The 20,949-nt window shown below is 36.9% G+C and overlaps 1 long non-coding RNA gene across 1 annotated transcript in view; it reads right to left on the bottom strand.

Moving 5' to 3' along the window:
* Nucleotides 1–926: 926 nt before the first annotated feature.
* LOC131840189 (uncharacterized) overlaps nt 927–20,949 on the bottom strand; it is a 143,309-nt gene continuing 123,286 nt past the window's right edge. The window contains exon 4 of the long non-coding RNA XR_009357250.1: nt 927–3,472. This is a non-coding gene — a long non-coding RNA (uncharacterized LOC131840189). The remainder of the gene's footprint in view (nt 3,473–20,949) is intronic.

Below are 20,949 nucleotides of genomic sequence, written 5' to 3'. Positions count from 1 at the left end.
GCATCCTTGACCAGGAAGGCCGTGGTAGCAATTATGCAGAGGCAAGGGGAAACCCAGCCACTACTGGATCTAGTTTTTTTGCGAAGATAGGCTATTGGCCTTTACCAAGGCCCCAGAGTCTGAGTCAAAACTCCTTCAGTCACCCCTGTCTTTCCATCCACATACAAGTGGAAGGGCTTGGTAGTGTCTGGGATGGTCAATGCTGGGGCACGCAGTAAGGCTGTTTGTAATTCCCGAAATGCTCCTTCTGTCTCAGCTCACTACTGTACCATAGTGAGTCCTCCCTTAATTCATAGAGAAGTCGCGCCATCTCTGTGAACCGCGATATCCATAGCCTGCAGTAGCCCAATGTCCCAAGAAACTCCCTCATGGAGACCAAAGCCTAAGTAAGTGGTGTGGCTCTTACAAAGCTGTGTTTTCATTGCTGACACCGGATACCCTTTTCCCTGCAGAGTCTGTAAGAGAGCTCTCGTCCCCTATAAGCAAGACCCATAGTCCTCATTGGCTATTTCTACTATTCCCACTAACTCAGTCAGATTCTTCCTTTCAAATCCTTCAATTTTCTGAAGTTTCCTCCTTATACCTGGGGCTGACTGACTGGCAAAAGCAAGATCGTTTACACGAGTTATCGTGCAACTTCTCTGAAGTTTACCTCAAGTTGTCTAGCTTAGGTAAACAAACATTTGATAACAATCTAATCTAGAATTTAACACCCATAAAGCCATGTTATTAAAACACAATTTTTCTCTCTAAAATAACCCTCATTTCCAGAGATAGCCAAATCAGGACTAATTTGTTTGAAAAACAAGTCAGTTTGAACAACCTTGGCCTAATTATTTACATAAGCTCAGCAAGAACAGTGAGTAATCATATAGATCTTTTAGAATCTACTTTGCTGGAACTTTTTTTTTTTTTTTTTTGCTGGAACTTTTTATAAGGAATCTCTAGGTTGAACTTTTAGTAGCCTCTCCGGGCCAGAAGCCAAGCCACATACTTGCCATCAGACATGCCTGCAGTACCTGTCCATTTGGGCAAATTCCTCTCCCTGAGGTACCCAAAGTATCTTGAGGCTCCTGCTGCTACCAGGGAGTGACATTCTTTACTCCCTTGGTGAGGCTGCTGGGAACTCTGTAAGCAAGGTATCAGGCCAGCAGTTCCAAAGGGCTTTACAGGTCCAGGTTTTGTAAAGTCAACCTTAGTTCCTTTAAGCTGTCTGGTCATATCTGAGTCTTTTCAAATATGACATCCCAGTCAAAGCCATGATAAATAACCCATGTTTCCAATAGTGTCCTGTTACAAGGAGAACAGATTCTTATTGAACTTATGCAAATGTCTGATTGCCAAGGAAGAATACTTATTGAGCCCTTTTGGTTTCAGAGGGTTCAGATAGAGAGAAAAGTTGAATGCCTTGATTTGTTTACAAATGAACACCTTTACATCTTTATAAGTTACAGGTAACTTAAGAAAAAGTTTTCCTAGTCTAGAGGAGCAAAGATTACAGAACCAGTAATGTTTAAAACATTAAGAGACACAACATTACAACCTTTCAGTTCATCTAGTCCCATGTTACTAATTCTGGTTTAGTCCGAATGTAGCCCTTACTTCTGTAAATTTTTACCCATTTCAGTTCCCAGGATTTTAACATATCAAAGACCTGTATTTGTTCTGAAAGTCTTCCCATATGAATTTCCATTAAGGTGGAATTCATCTTACAAGAGACTAAAACAATTACAAATGACAAAAATTCAGAACAGATATAGTTAAATATTAAGTGATGACCCTTATCAAAACATTAAACTCTAGGAACTGTATAGAACCTCTAGAGTAGCTACAAAATGTAACCCAAGGTTTATCAGTAACTTAGCAAGGAAGCCTTATGAGCCAAAGAGATCTCATTTACAACTCTGGGCAGGCAAAGAGAAATCCATTTACATTTCAATTAACCGAAGAAAACTTTGCCCTTTTAAACAGAGAGAAAACAAGCTTTTCTATACCAGTGTCTTTCCTTTTTTTTTTTTTTTTTTAAATTTTTATTTATTTTTAAGCGTGTGGTCTTAAGTTATGAGTTTTCGGAGCGCCTGGGTGGCTCAATAGGTTAAGCCTCTGTCTTCGGCCCAGGTCATGATCTCAAGGTCCTGGGATCGAGCCCCACATCGGGCTCTCTGCTCAGCAGGGAGCCTGCTTCCCCATCTTTCTCTGCCTGCCTCTCTGCCTACTTGTGATCTCTCTCTCTGTGTCAAATAAATAAAATCTTTTTAAAAAAATTTAAAAAAAGATATGAGTGTTCTGGGTTTCCCTCCCATCGTGACTGATGTAGCAGACAAAGGGAGGGGGATCTTTCAGATGCTGTCCTGCTCACATCACTCGCGGGAACTTAGGAGCATTTTAGCTAAGGTCTGTCTGTATAAACCCCGGACCAGGCTACTCCATGGAGTAGATGACCGTTATGCCATACGACGCCCCGCAAGACTCGGGGTAGAGCCCACTCAGACTCTGTAGACGAAGCGGTGGAGCCATACAGACATATTCATACAGTCAGGCACTCTTCAGATTCAAACAGGTTGGACACCTCCCCTCACTGGATCTCCCCTTCCATTCTTTAGGAATGGATCTAGCTCAGACAGTGGCCCTGGGCCTGTTTTTCTTTCTTATTCAAACAGGATCAGGCATCTGGTATTTTTCTCTCCTTTTTACATATTTCCTACTTATCTACAGAGTTGTTTCCCTTATTTCCATCAGCCTTAATTACACTTAGGAGAATTTTGTACTCTTAGAAAAATCTTAACCTCTACTGAAGATTAAATATAAACCAATTGTGAACTGTTATAACAGAATTCTTTAGATGGCAAATTTATCAATCAGTTAAGCACAAAACATATTTACCAACAGATTTCAATAGCATAAACCTAGTTCCAGCTACCGCGCTCTAGCATTTTATCCCATTTGGTTTAAAATTTTAGGTTACCAAAGACTTTAAAAGTTACTTTAACAATTACTCATTAAAACTTTGAGACAGACAATTAACCATCCGTTTAGTCATCTCTTTGCTAACAGATTTTAACCCAACAGATTTTAACACAGATTTTAACAGATAACACGAGCTTATTTGACCTGAAGTAAAATTCTGAAGTTTCACATTTACTACTGTTAACTCAAAAGACATGTTCATCCTAATTAACCCAACAAACTTAACTTAGTTCAAATACTGATTTACGTTCCACCTGGGCCGACTCCACTTCGAATGTTTACCTGAGACCTGGGTAGGAAGATCCGGAGTGGGGGGGGGGTGTTAGGTCCAGGGGGGTGCTCTTCTTGTTTTCTGACAGTGAAGAACAGAACAAAATGCCACCAGAAGACAGAGAAAGGGTTCCCAGTTCTAGGGCTCATCAGCTCCAAGAGAGGAACACACACCATGCTTTCCCGCCAGCAGACTAGGCAGTCTCCATCGGGCCAGAGAGGGCAAGGAATGTCTCTGAAACAAAGTTGTTTCGGCAGCTGCTTGGGAATGTTACTTAAAGTCTCTGTCTCAAGTTAGACTAACCCCAGTTGGCTCCAGTTATAGCCATTAAGAGTCAGAGTTCCTTTACTCTGTGCTTGCCCCATTCCTTCAAACACAACAAACAGCACAGCAGACAACAAAAAGACAAAACAAAGACAACCGCAGGCCCAGCAGTTCCTACCCAGAACCTGCCACCGGTGGGGCCTTTTTGATCTTCTGGGCATCCAGGGGGACTCGAACCCCCTGGCTGCCTAGGGGGACTAGAACCCCGTGACCACCTAGGTGACCACCTAGGGGAACTCGAACCCTTTGACTGTCTAGGGGGACTCGAACCCCCTAGCGATCGACCAGTGGAGGGAAGGGGCATCCCTGCATCCTCTCCAGCCCTGGGGAGCATGGCCACGTCCAGCTTCACCTCAGTGGGCTATACCTGGAGCTCCACCCAGACAGACCAACCCATCTCACAGAGCACCTGGAGATCAGTGGATCCCAAAGAGTAAAATCTGTGAGATCTTACCTCGAGGCTTTTCCCAGAAATTCTGATGCTGGCTCAGTTCTCATCATTTAATCCCGGACGAGCCCCCATATGTTATGCCCTAATAATGGGTCTGTGATTAAAGGAGCGAGACTGATACAAAGCAAAGGTCAAGCAAAGCTTTATTTCGTGTCAAGCATTAAGAATCTAACCAAACGCTCAGGGCCACACCTCTTACAAGAGAGGGCGACCCTTCTCTGTTTCACAGTCTAGCTTTTAAGGGCAAAGGCCATGCAGTTGGGCCTGGCCACGCACAGGTGGCCAATGAGAGTGTAACACACACAGGAAACTCCACAGTGACATTAGGTGACCAACTGAGTTACAGTTTACCCTAGTAGACATTTGAACCAGCCTATTACACCTTGATTGGGATTGGCGCCCAAAAGGCTCCCAAAGGGCGGGGCCCATACTCCTTGGTAACCAGGGAGACAGTATGCATCCCCCCACTGATCCGATGTCTCCACCTGGCCTGACCCACCTTTGTATCTGGGCTTTGTTACCTGAAGCTGGTTTCTGGGACTTGTCTCCAAGTAAATCCCCTGGGGGAAAGGGAGCAGGGACAGTTTCTAAATAGGTCCTTACAAAAACATGATGATGTAATTATAGAACCATTGGAAATGAATGATGACAGCTTCACGTATGAAAAGCTATGAAAGTCAGAGATATGATATGAGAGGCTGCCTTTGAGAACTTTGAAGATAGGGCAAGATAATTAGGAGTCAAGAAGTGCCGTGGCCTCTAGAAACTAGGAACAACCTTTGGCATTAGAGCCAAAAAGCAAATGGGGACTTTAGTCCTAGCATAAGCAATGGAATTCTGTAATAATATAAGTAAGCACAAAATTCTTCCCTAGAGCCTCCAGAAAGGAATGCAGCCCTACAGATTATATTGATTTTTAACTCAGAGAGACCAATGTCTGACTTCTAATGTATAGAACTGCAAAAGAGTAAATCTCTGCTATTTTAAACCAATATGTTTGTGGAGATTTGTTATGGCAACAACAGAAAATGAATACAGGGCCACCTGGGTGGCTCAGTGGGTTAAAGCCTCTGCCTTCCACTCAGGTCATGATATCAGGATCCTGGGATAGAGCCCCCACATGGCACTGGGCTCTCGGCTCAGCAGGGAGCCTGCTTCCCCCTCTTTCTCTGCCTGCTGTTTTGCCTACTTGTGATCTCTCTCTCCCTCTCTGTCAAATAAATAAATAAAATCTTAAAAAAAAAAAAAAAAAAAAGAAAGGAAGAAAGAAATGGAAAAGAAAACAAAATGAATACGGATTCGGTACCTGGAAGTGAGGGACTGCTGTGACACCCAACTGTGTGGAAGTGGAATCAGGTAGTAGTAGACGGAAGCTGAAACATGATAGAAAAGTCTAAATTGCATTGAATTGACTTTTAGTAGAAATATGTGCTTTAAGAAATTGTACCCCGTAGTTATATGGAAAGCAGAATTTATAAATGATGAAATTGGACATTTGGCTAAGATTTCCAAGCAAGTGCTGAAGGTACAAATGGGTTTACTCTTGTTGATTACAGTAAAATGGGAGAGGAAAGAGATACATTGAGTAAAGGACTATTAAGTAAATAGGATCCAGGATTTGATGATTTGGGGAATTCTCCCATCTATCCAGATTAGAAAAGACACTAAAATTAAGAGATTCACCATCAGGGGAGGTGAATTCTGGGGGAAAAAACCTGAGGGTATGGCTGGACAAACTTTTGCTGATACCTCAGAAAACTCAAAAAGGTCAGAGTATTCAGTCACACAAAAGGTTCTTTGAAGAGATTAGGATGTGAGTCACAGATCCCCTCAAGCAAACCAAAGAGCTTCTAGGAAGCTTTAAAGACTTTGTCCCTCAGACATCTCAGCAAAGTCCAAAAATAGATATGGAATTATCTGGAAAAGATCTGTGGATGAGCCTATTATCTAACAGAGTAATCCCTGTGGCATACATGGGAGACCCACAAAGTTTTTGAGAATTTTATATCAGCAGAAATACTGTCATCTTGGACCAAGAGAGAGAGAGAGAGCATGAAGAGAAAGGAGGATGTGAGATTCTCACTATTCTACAGGCAGGAAACAGGCTGATAAAAATCACACAAATCACACAGCTGCAAACACATCTTTCTTTCATGAAAAAGAAAGAATGACTCATCCCATGCACCATAGAGGATTATTCCAGACCTTGAAACTTAATGGATTTTCCCCAGCTGGATTTTGAAATTGCTTGGAACTAGTGACTTAATCTTTTTTAACCTCCTTGCATTTTTCCCTTTTTGAACTGGAATATGTTAAGTGTTATCCTAAGCTTGTCCTACCAGTATATTTTAAGAACAGATAACTTGTTTTCTGGTTTCACAGGTCCACAGATGGAGGGAAATTGTGCCCTAGGATGGATTATACCCTGAGCCTCACTCATACCTGATTTAGATTATGAGAAATAGAAAACTAATGTAAGATATAAGAAAAATGTAATAAAATATACAATTAAAATGATCTTTTTACGTAGCAGGCATTCAACAGACTTTCTTGCACGCTTACTTATTCAAAGCATTATACTTAAATATAAAGTTATTTATTTATAGGTAGTAGCTACTACTAGGATTTTTAAAGATCAGTATAAATGCAAATCCAAAACTTACCAACTTTATGGAGTTTCATTTTCTTTTCAGAATAAAAATGAGGAGCTCAATAATCTTTTCCCATAAAAAGATTATGCTGTAATCTCACATTTTACTAAAGTTATTCTTACCACCCATTAGTACAAGTAATATACATATAAATTCTAGTATAGTATAGTCTCATAAGACCTTAGGGAGATAAAATGAATCTAACAATATTATCACATTTCATAGAAGGGGAAACAGATATTACTTGGTGAAGAACAAAAGCTTGCTTAAGGAAACATGCAAATTAGTAACTGTCACGAGTATGTTACTGAGTTTGAGCTTTTGCCACATAGATCAACTACGGTCATATTTTTCTCTCATGACCTTGATTAAAATTGTGACTGGTCCTAAATATCAGGGAATGTGTGCTAATATCTTTTCCTCTAGTTAGGTATTAAAACAATACAATTTAATACAATTTCAGAGTTAAATGGTGAAAACCTAAAAGCTTTCCCTTTAACATTAAGAACAAGGGTAAGATGCTTACCACCTCTATTTAACATAGTACTGGAAATGCTAGTCAGAGCAATCAGGAAGAAAAAGAAATAAAAGGGTCCAACTAGGAAAGGAAGAAGTAACATTATCTCCGTTTTCAGATGACACAATCTTTTATGCAGAAAACCCTAGCTTCCACAGAAAAACTTGCTAGGACTAATAACTGAATTCAGCAAAGTTTAAGGGTACAGAATCTACACACAAAAATCAGTTGCATTTCAACCCATGAACAATGAGTAGTCTGAAAAGGAAATTAAGAAAAGAATATCATTTACAATAACATCAAATTGAATAAAATACTTAGGAATGAACTTCACCAAGGAAGTGAAAGACTTGTACACTGAAAACTATAAAATATTGCTGAAAGAAATTGAAGAAAAAATAAATGGAAAGACATTCCATGTTTGTGGATTGGAAGACTTAATATTACTAAAATGTCCAAATAATACAAAACAATCTACAGATTCAATGTAAACTCTACCAAAGTCCCAGTAATATTTTTTGCAGAAGTAGAAAAATATATGCTAAAATTCATATGTAATCTCAAGGGACCCCAAATAACCAAAACAATCTTAAGAAAGAAAAACAAAACTGGAGGCCTCAAACTTTCTGATTTTAAAACATATTGCAAAGCTGCAGTAATTAAAGTAGTATAGTACTGGCATAAAAACAGAGGTAGACCAGTGGAACAGAATAGAGAACCCAGAAATAAGCCCTTATGTATATGGTCAAATAATCTTTGACAAAGGTGCCATGGCTATACAATGGGGAAACGATAGTCTCTTCAAATTGAGTTGGGAAAACTAGACAGCCACAGGCAAGAGAATGAAGCTGGATGCTTACCTTATATCATATATAAAAATTAACTCAAAATGGATTAAAGACCTCAACATAAGACCTGAAACTAAAAAAACCCTAAAGGAAAAATACAGAAGGAAACCTTCATGACATTTGATTTGGAAATGATTTCATGGACATGAATGACAAGGATAAGAAGAAAAGCCAAAATAAGCAAAAAAACTTCTGTCCAGCAAAAGAAATAATCAACAGAGTGAAAAGACAACCTACAGAATGGGAGAAAATATTTGCAAACCATCCATCTGATAAGGGGTTAATATCTAGAAGATAGAGAAGACTTCTACAACTCAACAACAACAAACCAACACAATTCCGAAATGGACAGAGGACTTTAGTAGGCATTTCTCTGAAGAACATACACAGATGGCCAAGAAGCATATAAAAAGATACCTGATATCCCTAATTATCAGGGAAATGCAAATCAAAACCACAGTGAGATATTACCTCACACCCATTACAATGGCTACTATCAAAAACCTGAAAATAAATTAAGTGTTGGGAATGATGTGGAGAAATTAGAACACTTGGGCACTTTGGGTAGGAATGTAAAATGATGCAGTTGTTATGGAAAACAGTATGGAGTTTCCCCCCAAAATTAAAAATAGAATTACCATATGAGCCAGTAATATCACCTTGGTATATATGCAACAGAACTGAAAATAGGGACTCAAAAGTGATATTTGCAGACCCATGTTCATTGCAGCATTATTCACAGTAATCAAGACGTACAAGTAAGCTAAATGTCCATTGACAGATGAATGGTTAAAGAAAACATGATATATACATATATACACACAATGGAATATTATTCAGCCTTTTAAAAAAAAAAAGGAAATTCTGCCATATGTTATAACAGGATGAACCTTGAGGATGTTATGCTAAGTGAAGTAAGCCAGTCACTGAAATACAAATTCTGCATGATTCCACTTATATGAAGTATCTAAAATAGTCAAACTCTTAGGAAGCAGAAAGCAGAATCGTAGCTGCCAGGGGCTGGGGGAGGTGGGCAAAGAGGAGTTGTTCAATGCATATAGAGTTTCCATTTTTCAGAATGATTAAGTTTTAGAGATCTGTTACATAACAATGTGTATATACATAACACTATTGTACACTTAAAAATGGTTAAGACAGTAAGTTTTATATATGTGTTTTTTATCACAATAAACTGTATCCACATACAGTGTAATTACAAATCAATCCCTAAGTTGAAAATTCCAGAGAGTTCCAACGTTCATTGAAATGGAAAATTTAAATTTAATTGTTAGAGTACTACTTCATTATTGCATTCCTAATTACAAATTCAATGTTATTGAAGTACTAATAAATACATTAAAAGATTGATAAAAAAAGTACTTCCTTCTGAAGAATGATCATCCCAAGAATAATGGTTCATTTTATGATATACAGAGAATGATGTTTCAAGCTAATTAAATCCAATGTATTTTTATAGCAATTAACAATATGTGGTTAATTATTATGCAGGATTTGCTATATAATATTAATTATGATTAACTCATTTTTTGATTAACTCATTTTTATAAGAAGAGGAAATATGTTTGGGAAATATAGTATTTGTTATGTTTTAGTATAAGTTAGACTTTAATAAACTTTGGAATTATATATGAAAAACAAAGAGCTTTCTAAATAAGTTTTAAAATTGAGTCAAAAATATCTTTTAGGGAATAATCTTTGTAGATTTGACATCTACATAAATTACGTCTGTTTATTTTACATTTAAAACATATATTTGAAGCATCGTCTTTATGTAAATCATAATGTATGTATACTTGGCATTGCGAGAAATATAAAAATAAATTGATTCAATCCCTGGACTCAAGGTTCCTGTGTTACCAAAGTAATTTAAAGAATTTGAGACTCCTTAAACTGTGTTCCAATGAACTATTTAACTTTGCAACTCTCCTTGATTTCTTCCTTATGAAGCAGTTTAAAGGCTTTCTTCTCATATCAAGGTGGTTCTCAAAGATGGGTCAAAGTTGAATTACCTGAGGATCTTTTGGAATACACACATGTGAGGACCACATTCTCAGATTTCTGACTCATAGTCTGAGGTGGGATTTGAGCATTCATGTTTTAAAAAATGACCAAGTGGTTGGGGCTAGCGGTGGGGACTAGGGAATGACTGCAAAAGGGTAGAAGCTTCTTTTTAGGGTAAATGGAAATATTCTAAAAATAAAATGTGATGATGATTGCACAGCTCTATAAATTTGCTAGAAATTACTGAATTCTACATTTCAAATGGTAAGTTTTATGGTATGTAAATTATACCTCAATAAAGTAGATAAGAAGGAAAAGAACTTGTGGGATATGGTCAAAATATTACTCAGAGGAGTTTTATAGTCTTTTTAGGTGCATCTATTGGTAAGAAAAAGTTTGAAAAGAAATGAACAGAGCATTCAACATAAGAAATTAGAAAAAAAGCAGAAACAACAAAAATAGAAAGAAGGAAATAATAAAGATTGAAACAAATTTAATGGAAATAAAACCTTTAACCCTTGGGTGCCTGGGTGGCCCAGTGGGTTAAAACCTCTGCCTTCAGCTCGGGTCATGATCCTACGGTCCTGGGATCGAGCCCCACATCGGGCTCTCTGCTCAGCAGGGAGCCTGCTTCCCTGCTACTCTCTGCCTACTTGTGATCTCTGCTGTCAAATAAATAAATAAAATCTTAAAAAAAAAAAAAAAAGGACCCTATTTGTTTTACTGTCAAAACTACCAACTACAGTGGAATAAACTTATCCAAAAATACACTAGAGATAAAGAAAACTATAAAACTTCTTAGAAAGTATTCTAAAAGACCCAGAAAAAGGGAAGAACATGCTATGATTCAAGATGGGAAGATGAAATGTTGTAAAGATCAATCACCTCAAATTTAAAAGCAGGATTCTTTAATGGAAATTGGCAAGGTAATTCCAAGTTTATTTGAATGAATTAGCAATCATTACCAAGTAAATTATAAGAATAAAAATAATGAGAAGGAACTGAATCTTTTAACAAAGTTTATAATAAAGCTATCATGATTAAAATAGTGTAATATTAGTATAGAAATAGATCAATTGAATGAAATAATGTTCAGAAACAGATACATATGAATTTTAAATTCAGTGTATGAAAAAGATGTCATTTCAAACCATTATGGAAAGAATGGATTAATCAATAGTTTGAGGTAAACTAGATACCCATTTAGGAGAAAAAATTAGAGTTCTCTTCATACCATACATTTTAAAAACTAAATTCCAAAGGAATTAAGTAGTGAAATGAAAAAAGGTAAAACTGTAAAAATTCTGGAATAAAACATACAAAATCTTTAATAATATTGGGGAAGATCTTCCTAAGTAAGATACAAACCTCAGAAGCCACCAAAAAATAAAAAATAAATAAAATAATGTGGAGTAATGATTGCATAAAAATATAAACCTTCTGTAAAAGACATAACAGAGAAAATATTCCTATCCCTAGTTTAAGAACAACTCCTATAAACAAATAAAAGGCAACACTCAATAAGAAAAGAGCAAAAAATATGAACAAGTAGTCCACAAAAACCCAAACTGCTAACACCTAATAAACATATGAAAAGATGTTCAGCTTTGCTGGCAATTAGGAAAATGCAAATTAAAAACGAGATTCTGAGGTACCTGGGTGGCTCAGTGGGTTAAAGCCTCTGCCTTCAGCTCAGGTCATGATCCCAGGGTCCTGGAATCGAGCCCTGCATTGGGCTCTCTGTTCAGCAGGGAGCCTGATTCCCCCTCCTCCTCTGCCTGCCTTTCTGCCTACTTGGGATCTCTCTGTCAAATAAGTAATAAAATCTTTTTAAAAATTTAAAAAATAAAAATGAGATCCTATTTTTGTTCATCAAATTACAAAAAATTAAACATATGGATGAAGTTCAGGTTTGCCTAGGATATGAGGAAAGAAAACTCATACTTCATGAAGTGTCACAGTGAATCATGACAACCTATTTGGAGTGACAAATAATTGTCATATAATAAATGTCATCACAATGCAATATTCTAAAACTGAATAATCAAAATTTAAAAATACATTTATATATTTTATTTTTAAAAAATATTTTATTTATTTGAGAGAGAATGAGTGAGAGAGAGAGAGCATGAGAGAGGAGAAGGTCAGAGAGAGAAGCAGACTCCCCAAGAAGCTGGGAACCCGATGCCAGACTCGATCCTGGAAGTCCGGGATCATGACCTGAGCCAAAGGCAGTCACTCAACCAACTAAGCCACCCAGGTGCCTAAAAATATATTTATATATTTTAAAGATTTCTTTATTTATTTGAGAGAAAGAGAGTGAGAGAGCAGAGGGGAAGGAGCAAAGAGAAACAAAAGCAGAACCAAGATTCTCACTTAACTGATTGCATCACCCAGTCACCCCTCAAATTTAAAAACATTTTTATCTCGCAGTTTTAGGTTTATGTTCTGTAGAAATACTTGCATAAGTATACAAGGTTATATGTATAAGGAATATTATTTGGAATAGCTCAGACTATGAGACCTTGATGTTAACAGCAGAAGAAAGGTTAAATGGATGCTGAAATAGTTATAAAATGGAAACCCCTTGGCCATTTAAAAATCAGAAGTCTGAATTATCATGAATTATTAAGTGAAAAAATTATGTAATAATATGTAAAGTAGGGCTTCATTTTACAAAAAAAGTCTGGAAAGATACCAAAGATTTAACTGTGTTTATGTTTACTTCTTCAGGATAGGTGTGGAAAGAGGTGGGGCTATATTGTAAGTAGTTGGAGATTTTTACTTTCTACACTATAAATTATTTATATATGTGTATGTGATCTATACATAATTTTGTATTCATTGAGTTACTTTGCAATAAAAATAATAAAAATAAAATGAACATATACAAAAGAAAATGAGAAAAGGGTCAATTGAACAAAAATATATTTCACAGAAATTCCAATTTACAGCTAGGTAAATGGAAATAAACTAGAACCCTCCCTAAAACCTAAACAAGAAGTATTTTGAACCCCAACTCCATTTTTTATGCATTTGTATGAATAGCAAAACTACTGCAAAACTTAGGGACTTAATTGATACCAGACCCACACCTATATATTTTCTAAAACAGTAACAAAAAATAGTGCAGCATTCAAGGATTCAAGCATTCTGTTTTGGATCTGGGCACACCCACACAAACGAGTAACACCAGACATTGATGCCTCCACCTCTGGAGTTCATCTAGATTATCACCTACTTTTTCATTCCAGAGAAGCAATTCTTCATTCTTAGCTGAGTTGGAGGAGACAAAGGAGAAGAAAAAGGGGAAGGAGGAAGAAAAGAAGTAAGAGGAAGGGGAGAAGGAAGAAGAGAGCTTTGACCTGTAATACAAATACAGTTCTAAAACTGAATAATCATTCCAAAGCACATGCCGTAAGTTGAGAGATCTAGCCTAAAACTGCAAGTATATTTTATCTTAAATTGGATTCCAGATCAACATTAAATAAAGTGGCTTTTGCTTTCATTTTGATGCTGGTAGGCTGGGTCTGAGGAACTGGAGGGGTACTGCAGGACCAGCCAAGAGGGTCTGTGTCTTCGTGAAGGATGAAAATCAAATGTGAACCAGCAGGAGATTCTGAAAGCAGAGTTTAATGAAGATACAGAGAGAGGAGATAACAGAGTGAGTATCCAAGAGACTCAAAAAGGAAAGGATGGAGTCTCTCCTGTATTCAGGGTCTGGGGTTTTTACCTGGGACAGTGGTCTAGTGCACGTGTCTTTTTAGGCATCCAGGAACCAGTTAGAACAAAGATGAGAGCTCAGGTGTCATTCCTTGGAGCCAGGGGTCTTGGTGTTGAAATGTTTAGCTTCTGGTGGTATGGAATTAGCATATGATGGCTTCCTTTGTCATTTTCACTAGGTCATTCTTCAGATGTTATTTATCCTAGAGAACCATTTACTCCTTGTCTTTTACAAGGAGGCTATTTACATGCCTCCATGCTATTTAGAAGCAGGAAAAAGAAGAAAAAAGCAGACTTTTATGGAATCCTTCAGTTTCCCTGTCTCAATTTCAATAGTTTCTTTAAAAGGGAATATACCTTTTTTTACAGCTAGATAGATCCAAACAAAGGCCAGAATTGACTAGAGAGCCATAAAATTTAGTATAAAGACAAGATTAATGTACTAGTCTCTAAAATAATCAGAGATTTGGCATTGCTTTCAATTCAATGAACTTCTCTGAAAACTGAACAACTTGGCTAGAGATTTATTAATTTGGAGTTTGTATTCTAAGGGCAATTGAAGAAACTTATAGCAAGAGTAGTGTTCATCAAAATTTATGAATCCCTTTGGTGACTGTGCTTTATTTCTATTGAACAGTCAAATAGTGTTTCAAAATCTGATTTCACTGAGCCAAAGGCAGTTTCTCAATGTGAAATTAATGACTTCAGGTAACATCCACAAAACCCACAGGGTCATTTTGAGTTTCAATACTTGTACCTCCTTGAACAAACATGTGATATATTTGTTTTTCCTTTCTCACACTTAAGTTATATTTCCTCACTTCAGTAAGAAAATATAATCCTATGAGCCACCATGGAGATTCTCAAATCATATCTTAAAGGCATTTAATTCCCAAAGACCAAGAGCCAAGAAAACTTCAGTTAAAAAAACAAATCAACTAAGTTTCCTTGATTTAGCTATTTATTATTTATTATTATTTATTAATTTATTATTTATTATTATTTGCTTTAAAATAAACAAATGTTGTGGGGTCCCTGGGTGGCTCAGTTGGTTGAGCGTTAGATTCTTGACTTTGGCTCAGGTCATGATCCTGGGCTGTGAGATTGAGCTACACATATGGTTTTGCACTCAGTTTGAAGTCTACTTGTCTCTCTCCATCCTCCTCTGACATTCCCACTCTGTGCCATCTCCCACATATGTGCTCTCTCTAAATTAAATAAAATCTTTTTAAAAAATTAAGAGAGCTAAAAATTGCTTCATATTCCTTCAAATATCCTGTACCTTGGTGACAATGAAAGGCACTGAGATGAAGGCACTGAGATGTTTGCACATGCCCTATCACATGGGAAAATTGTAACAAGTTAAAAGCACAAATATCCAGAGACTGAAACAAAAGAAAGAATAAACTGATGGACCCTCTTTTCCTTTGTCTTATAGGAGTCCTATATTTGCCAGATAAGGTCATCTTTATCTGGAGAACATGTAGAACTAAGATGAAGCAAAGGGAGATGGAAGAAAATATAATAGTTCAAAAGAATGTCTTACAAAGTAATAGGTTTCGTACTTGCCAATGGCTGGAGATCTCTGCAGGTAATTACAAAAGAGGATTTCTAAAATATTTGATCCACAATGGCCCAAAACATATGCATAAGTAGTCAAGCTTCCAAGATGACTATTTTATTTTTAATATTATTTAAAGACTTATTTATTTGACAGAGAGACACACAATGAGAGAGGGAACACAAGCAAGGGGAGTGGGAGAGGGAGAAGCAGGCATCCTGCTGAGCAGGGAGCCCGATGTGGGGCTCAGTGTGGGGCTCAGTGTGGGGCTTGATCCCAGGACCTGGGGTCATGACCTGAGCCAAAGGCAGATGCTTACCAGCTGAGCCACCCAGGAAGCCCAGCAAGATGACTATTTTAAAAGCTAATATTCCTTTTGAGTAAGATTGTTTTTAAAATAGCATCACTATCTTATCCTTGCCTGACAAATCTAATTCTTTAATATCCTTTAAAATAACTGATAAAAGGGAAAAACTCAGAGCCATAGTAATAATTACAATACATTTTTAAAAAGTTTTTATTTTGAAATAATTGCAGATGCCCAGGAATTTGCAATTGTAGTATAAAGAGTCACATGTACCCTTCATGATGTCCTCTTCTATAGCTGTAGTATAATACTAAAACCAGGAAATTGACCTTGGTCATTACTGCTGATGTACTAATCATAGGTAGTATGTTACTTAGTTGCTGCCATTTTTGTGGCCCGCATTCATTTGTGTGTGTGTGGGAGGGAAGTATATTTCTATATAACTCAATGTCATGTATAGATCTGTCTAACCATAAGTATACGAAATTCAGCAAACTAATTCCCTGGTAATAACACTTGGTGTGAATGTGTCCCCATCTCATTTCCTCTGTGTGTGTCATCTGGTTACCACTAACCTCTTTTCAATCACTATAGTTCTGTTATTTCAAAAACATAATAAAAATAGAATCTTACCACATATAGCTTTTGAGGTTGAATTTTTGCACTCAGCATAATGCCCCTAAGGTCCACTCAGGCTGTTTTCATGTACCAATAGTTTATTCCTTTCTATTGCTGAGTAATATTCCATAGTGTATCATATAGTTTGTCTAATCATCACCCACAAAAAGAGCATTTGGGCTGTTTCCAGCATTTTGCTAGTCAGAAAAAAGCTGCAATGAACATTCTCGCACAGGTTGATGTGAACGTACTTTTTCATTTTCCTGAGATACACGTCCAAGAGTGTAATTGCTGAACTGTATGTTTTGTTTTGTAAGAAAATGCCAAACTGTTTTCCAGAGTGGTTGTACCATTTTAAATTCCTACCGGCAGTATATGATAGATTCAGTTTCTCTACACATTGACCAGTAGTATGATCACTTCTTAAAAATTGTAGTCATTCTGATAGGTGTGTGGTGCTATCAAACGGCTAACGATGTTGAACATCTTTTCATGTCATTATTTGCCATCTCTACATCCTCTTCTGTGAAATCCTTTCATGTCTTTTGCCCATGTTAAAACTTGTTTTTTTTTACCTATTGAGTTTTGAGAGTTTAAATACACGTACATACCTCCACACACATTTACTAAATGTAAGGCTTTTAGCAGATAAGTGGTTTGCACATATTTTCTCCCCCAAACTCATTTTTATAAGACAAAAATCAGAACTGGTGAGAGGTGGAAAGACATTTGGTTTTGTAGATACAGGATTACATTCAAAGCTATAGGACTTTGATGTTAAATCTCCCCCAAGAGAGACAGGCACTCCCACATATAGCTGGTTGAAGTATACACTGGTTCAACCTTTCTGAAAGGTAGTTGGGCAAAATGGGTCTCAAAGTATATGCTATAGTTTCTCTTTTTAAGAATATATGCATAGGGGTGCCTGGGTGGCTCAGTTGTTTGAGCATCTGATTCTTAATCTCAGCTCAGGTCTTGATTTCAGGCTTGTGAGTTCAAGCCCTACATTGGCCTCCATTCTGGGCATGGAGCCTACTTAAAAAAGGGTTTGGGGGAGGGGCACCTGGGAGGCTCAGTGGGTTAAGCCTCTGCTTTCAGCTTGGGTTGAGTCCTCAGGGTCCTGGGATTGAGCTCTCATCAGGGCTTTCTGCTCAGCAGGGAACCTGCTTCCCCCTTTCTCTCTGCCTACCTCTCTGCCTGTTATCCCATTCTTTGTCAAATAAAAAAATAAAATCTTAAAAAAAAGGGGGGAGGAGGTGAGGGGATACCCTCAGTATGTTAAGTGGGTGGCTCAGTACGTTAAGCACCTACCTTTGGCTCAGGTCATGATTTCAGGGTCCTGGAATTAAATTCTGCTCAGCAAGAAGTCTGCTTCTCCCTCTCCCTCTGCCATTCCTCCCCACTCATGTGCTCTCTCTCTCACAAATAAAAAAAAGTAAAATCTTAAATGTATATATACATACACACATATATATACACATGTTTAGAAAAAAATCTAGTAGTAGTATTAAAAATAATAGTTCTTTCTAGATAATGATTTAAATATTCTTTTTCTGTAATGAATATTTAAAATTTTTTTCAAAATTCTCATTAAAAAGCTTTCTTTCAGAAGTTTATCTTTAAAGTGTGAAAACCAGGGGCACCTGGGTGGCTCAGTGGGTTAAGGCCTCTGTCTTCGGCTCAGGTCATGATCTCAGGGTCCTGGGATCGAGCCCCATGGGGAGCCTGCTTCCTCCCCTCTCTCTGCCTGCCTCTCTGCTTACTTGTGATCTCTGTCCGTCAAATGGATGAATGAAATCTTTAAAAAAAAAAACCACAAAACTGTTAAAGTGTGAAAACAAGCTACCATTTATTTTTTGTTTTGTTTTGTTTTCTGTTTTGTTTTTTTTTTAAGATTTATTTATTTTAGAGAAAAAGAGAGCAAGTATGAGGGGAGGGCCAAAGGGAGAAGAGGAGAGACTCTCAAGCAGACTCACTACCAAGAGTGAAGCCACATAGAGGGCTTGATCTCAGGACATGGGGTTATGACCTAAGCTGAAACCAAGAGTCGGTTGCTCAGCTGACTGGGCCACACAGGCAACCCATGTTTTTTGTTTGCTTGTTTAAGATTTATTTATTATTTGAGAAAAAGAAAGAGTGAGCTTCAGCAGGAGGGGCAGAGGGAGAGCGGTGAGGGAGATAGAGGATCCCAAGCAGACTCCCACATGGGGCCTGAGATCACAACCTGAGCCTAAAACAAGAGCTGGATGTTCAACCTATTGTGCCACCCAGGCGCCCTTGGTCTTTTGGTTGTTGTTGTTGTTGTTGTTTTGTTTTGTTTTAGGTAAACTCCATGCCAAATGTGGGGCTCGAACTCAGGACCCCAAGATCAAGGTAATATGCTCTATCAATTGACCAGCCAGACACCCCCCAGTACCACTTACTGAGTTGAGATATGTGCTAGGTGCTCCATAGACATTAGCTAATTTAATTTTCGAAATGACCTTATGAGGTAGGTGCTGTTATTCTTACTTTACAAATGAAGAAGTTGAAGCCCAGAGATGTTAAGAATAAAACAAAACAAAACAAAAAAAACTTTTTAAAATGTCACGACCAGGGAGCTGGGTGGGGGATGGGCTATATAGGTGATGGGTATTAAGGAGGGCCCTTATTATGATGAACACTGAGTGTTTTATGTAAGTGATGAATCACTGAATTCTACTACAGAAACCAATATTGCTCTCTTAACTGACTAGAATTTTAACAAAAAAAATTTTTTAATGTCATGGCCAGAAAGTGGTACTAAAATGTAAACTCCATTAGAGTAAGGATGTTGTCTGTTTTGTTCACTGTTGATCCCTAGGATCTAGAACTCACTAAATATTTTTAAATGAATAATGGAAAGAATCAGGCCTTGTATCCAATTACATCTTATTCCAAAACCTCTGTCTAAACTCTTGCTCTAAACCAACACTCCAAAGAATACTTTCTGCAATTTATGACCTTGATAAATGTGTTCCTTCACCTTTAATTTACTTCATCTAAAATAGGAAGAAATGACCCCCAAAATGAGAAATGTATGTAGAATATGAGGATGCTATAGGAAACATGAAGTCACATGATGGCTAACTGTGTTGCCCTAGTCAATAAATAAATTAGCTTATCGATAAGTTTAACAAACTTTATAACATTTTTTAAAAAAATTTTATTTATTTATTTGACAGACATAGATCACAAATAGGCAGAAAGGCAGGCAGAGAGAAAGGGGGAAGCAGGCTCTCCGCCAAGCAGAGAGCCCAACGTGGGGCCTGATCCCAGGATCCCAAGATCATGACCCGAGCCAAAGGCAGAGGCTCAACCCACTGAGCCACCCAGGTGTCCCTATAACATTTATATTTTATTTAACATGGTGTTTGTAGGCATCGCTAGGAAAACCTAGATATTTGACCCTTATGTTATGAATTCAATTCTGAATTTATCATACTATTATTTCTATGGAAAAACTCAGCTTATCTCATATAATTTTGACTTCTAGTAGCTTTTCTAGAAGCATAGCACATTGGAAGAATGAATATTTTTGATATTGCTATTCAAAATCATAATTTATTCCTTAGTAGCTACATGGGCTTTTAAATCAGCATGAGATACTATTTTTGGAAGAAACCTGACATTCAAACTATAATTTTGTGATAGGTATATCACTGTTAACCTGAATTAGAATAAAGCTTCAATTTATGACAAACATCTTATTTCCAGTTCCTGATAAATTTCACTAATAGAACCATAATATCATACTTACTAGATCTCAGTCCAAAGACCAAGAAGCACAAGTTAGTCACAGTTATTAAATTTATGAAAGGCCAAGTTTTTCATACAGTACTGTTAGATCCCAAACTTTGTCATTGCTGTTCCCCCACTCAGTGTTGCTGACTAGGTTAAAGCATGAAGAGAGTATTTAAGCCGATCTTACTAGAGACGTGCCCTCTATCATCATTTTGACTTAATGTTGTTTTGGGAATTCAGGCCAATGTAGGGAGAGAGAGATGAAACAAAGCTAAAAGAAAGAAATAGAGGGGAAAAAAAAAATCCCTATTCGAAAACAGTTGATTATGTATCTAACAAAATGCCCAGGGAATCTTCTAGAGTTTTAGACTTAATAGGATAATAAATGGCCAGATAAAACATAAAATATAAAAAAAGCCATTAAGATTCTTGAGTACCAATAATTACAAACTAGAAATTTCTAATTTAAAAGACAGATCCAATTTATAATAGCAATAAAATATAAAGAGAAATAGACTTAATAAGAAGTGTTTATTAAAATAATAAAACTTATTGGGCAGTAACATCTGGAAAGAATAAAATACTGTAAAGATGTCGATTCTTAATATTATTTTTAAATCTAGCACAATCCCAGTCAAAATAAAAATGGACTTTTCTTTAAATTTAAAGAAAGTTATATTTAGTTAGAAAAATAAAGATGTGAAGATAAGAAAAATATTCTGAAAATGAAAAAAGAAAGAGCAAATGAAACAGAAATATAAATCAGTGAAACAGAAGAGAAGCCTCAAGAATAAGCCTCATTTTATAAAATGACCAAGTGCAATACAAAACAATGAGGTGATTTTTTAAATACACATTTGTGAAAATCATTCATTTAGAAATTTGAATTAAATCATTTCATATCAGGGGCACCTGGGTGGCTCAGTT

The sequence above is a fragment of the Mustela lutreola genome, chromosome 9 (assembly GCF_030435805.1).
Source record: "Mustela lutreola isolate mMusLut2 chromosome 9, mMusLut2.pri, whole genome shotgun sequence".
Taxonomy (NCBI): domain Eukaryota; kingdom Metazoa; phylum Chordata; class Mammalia; order Carnivora; family Mustelidae; genus Mustela; species Mustela lutreola.
This window is presented reverse-complemented; position numbering and strand designations above follow the sequence as displayed.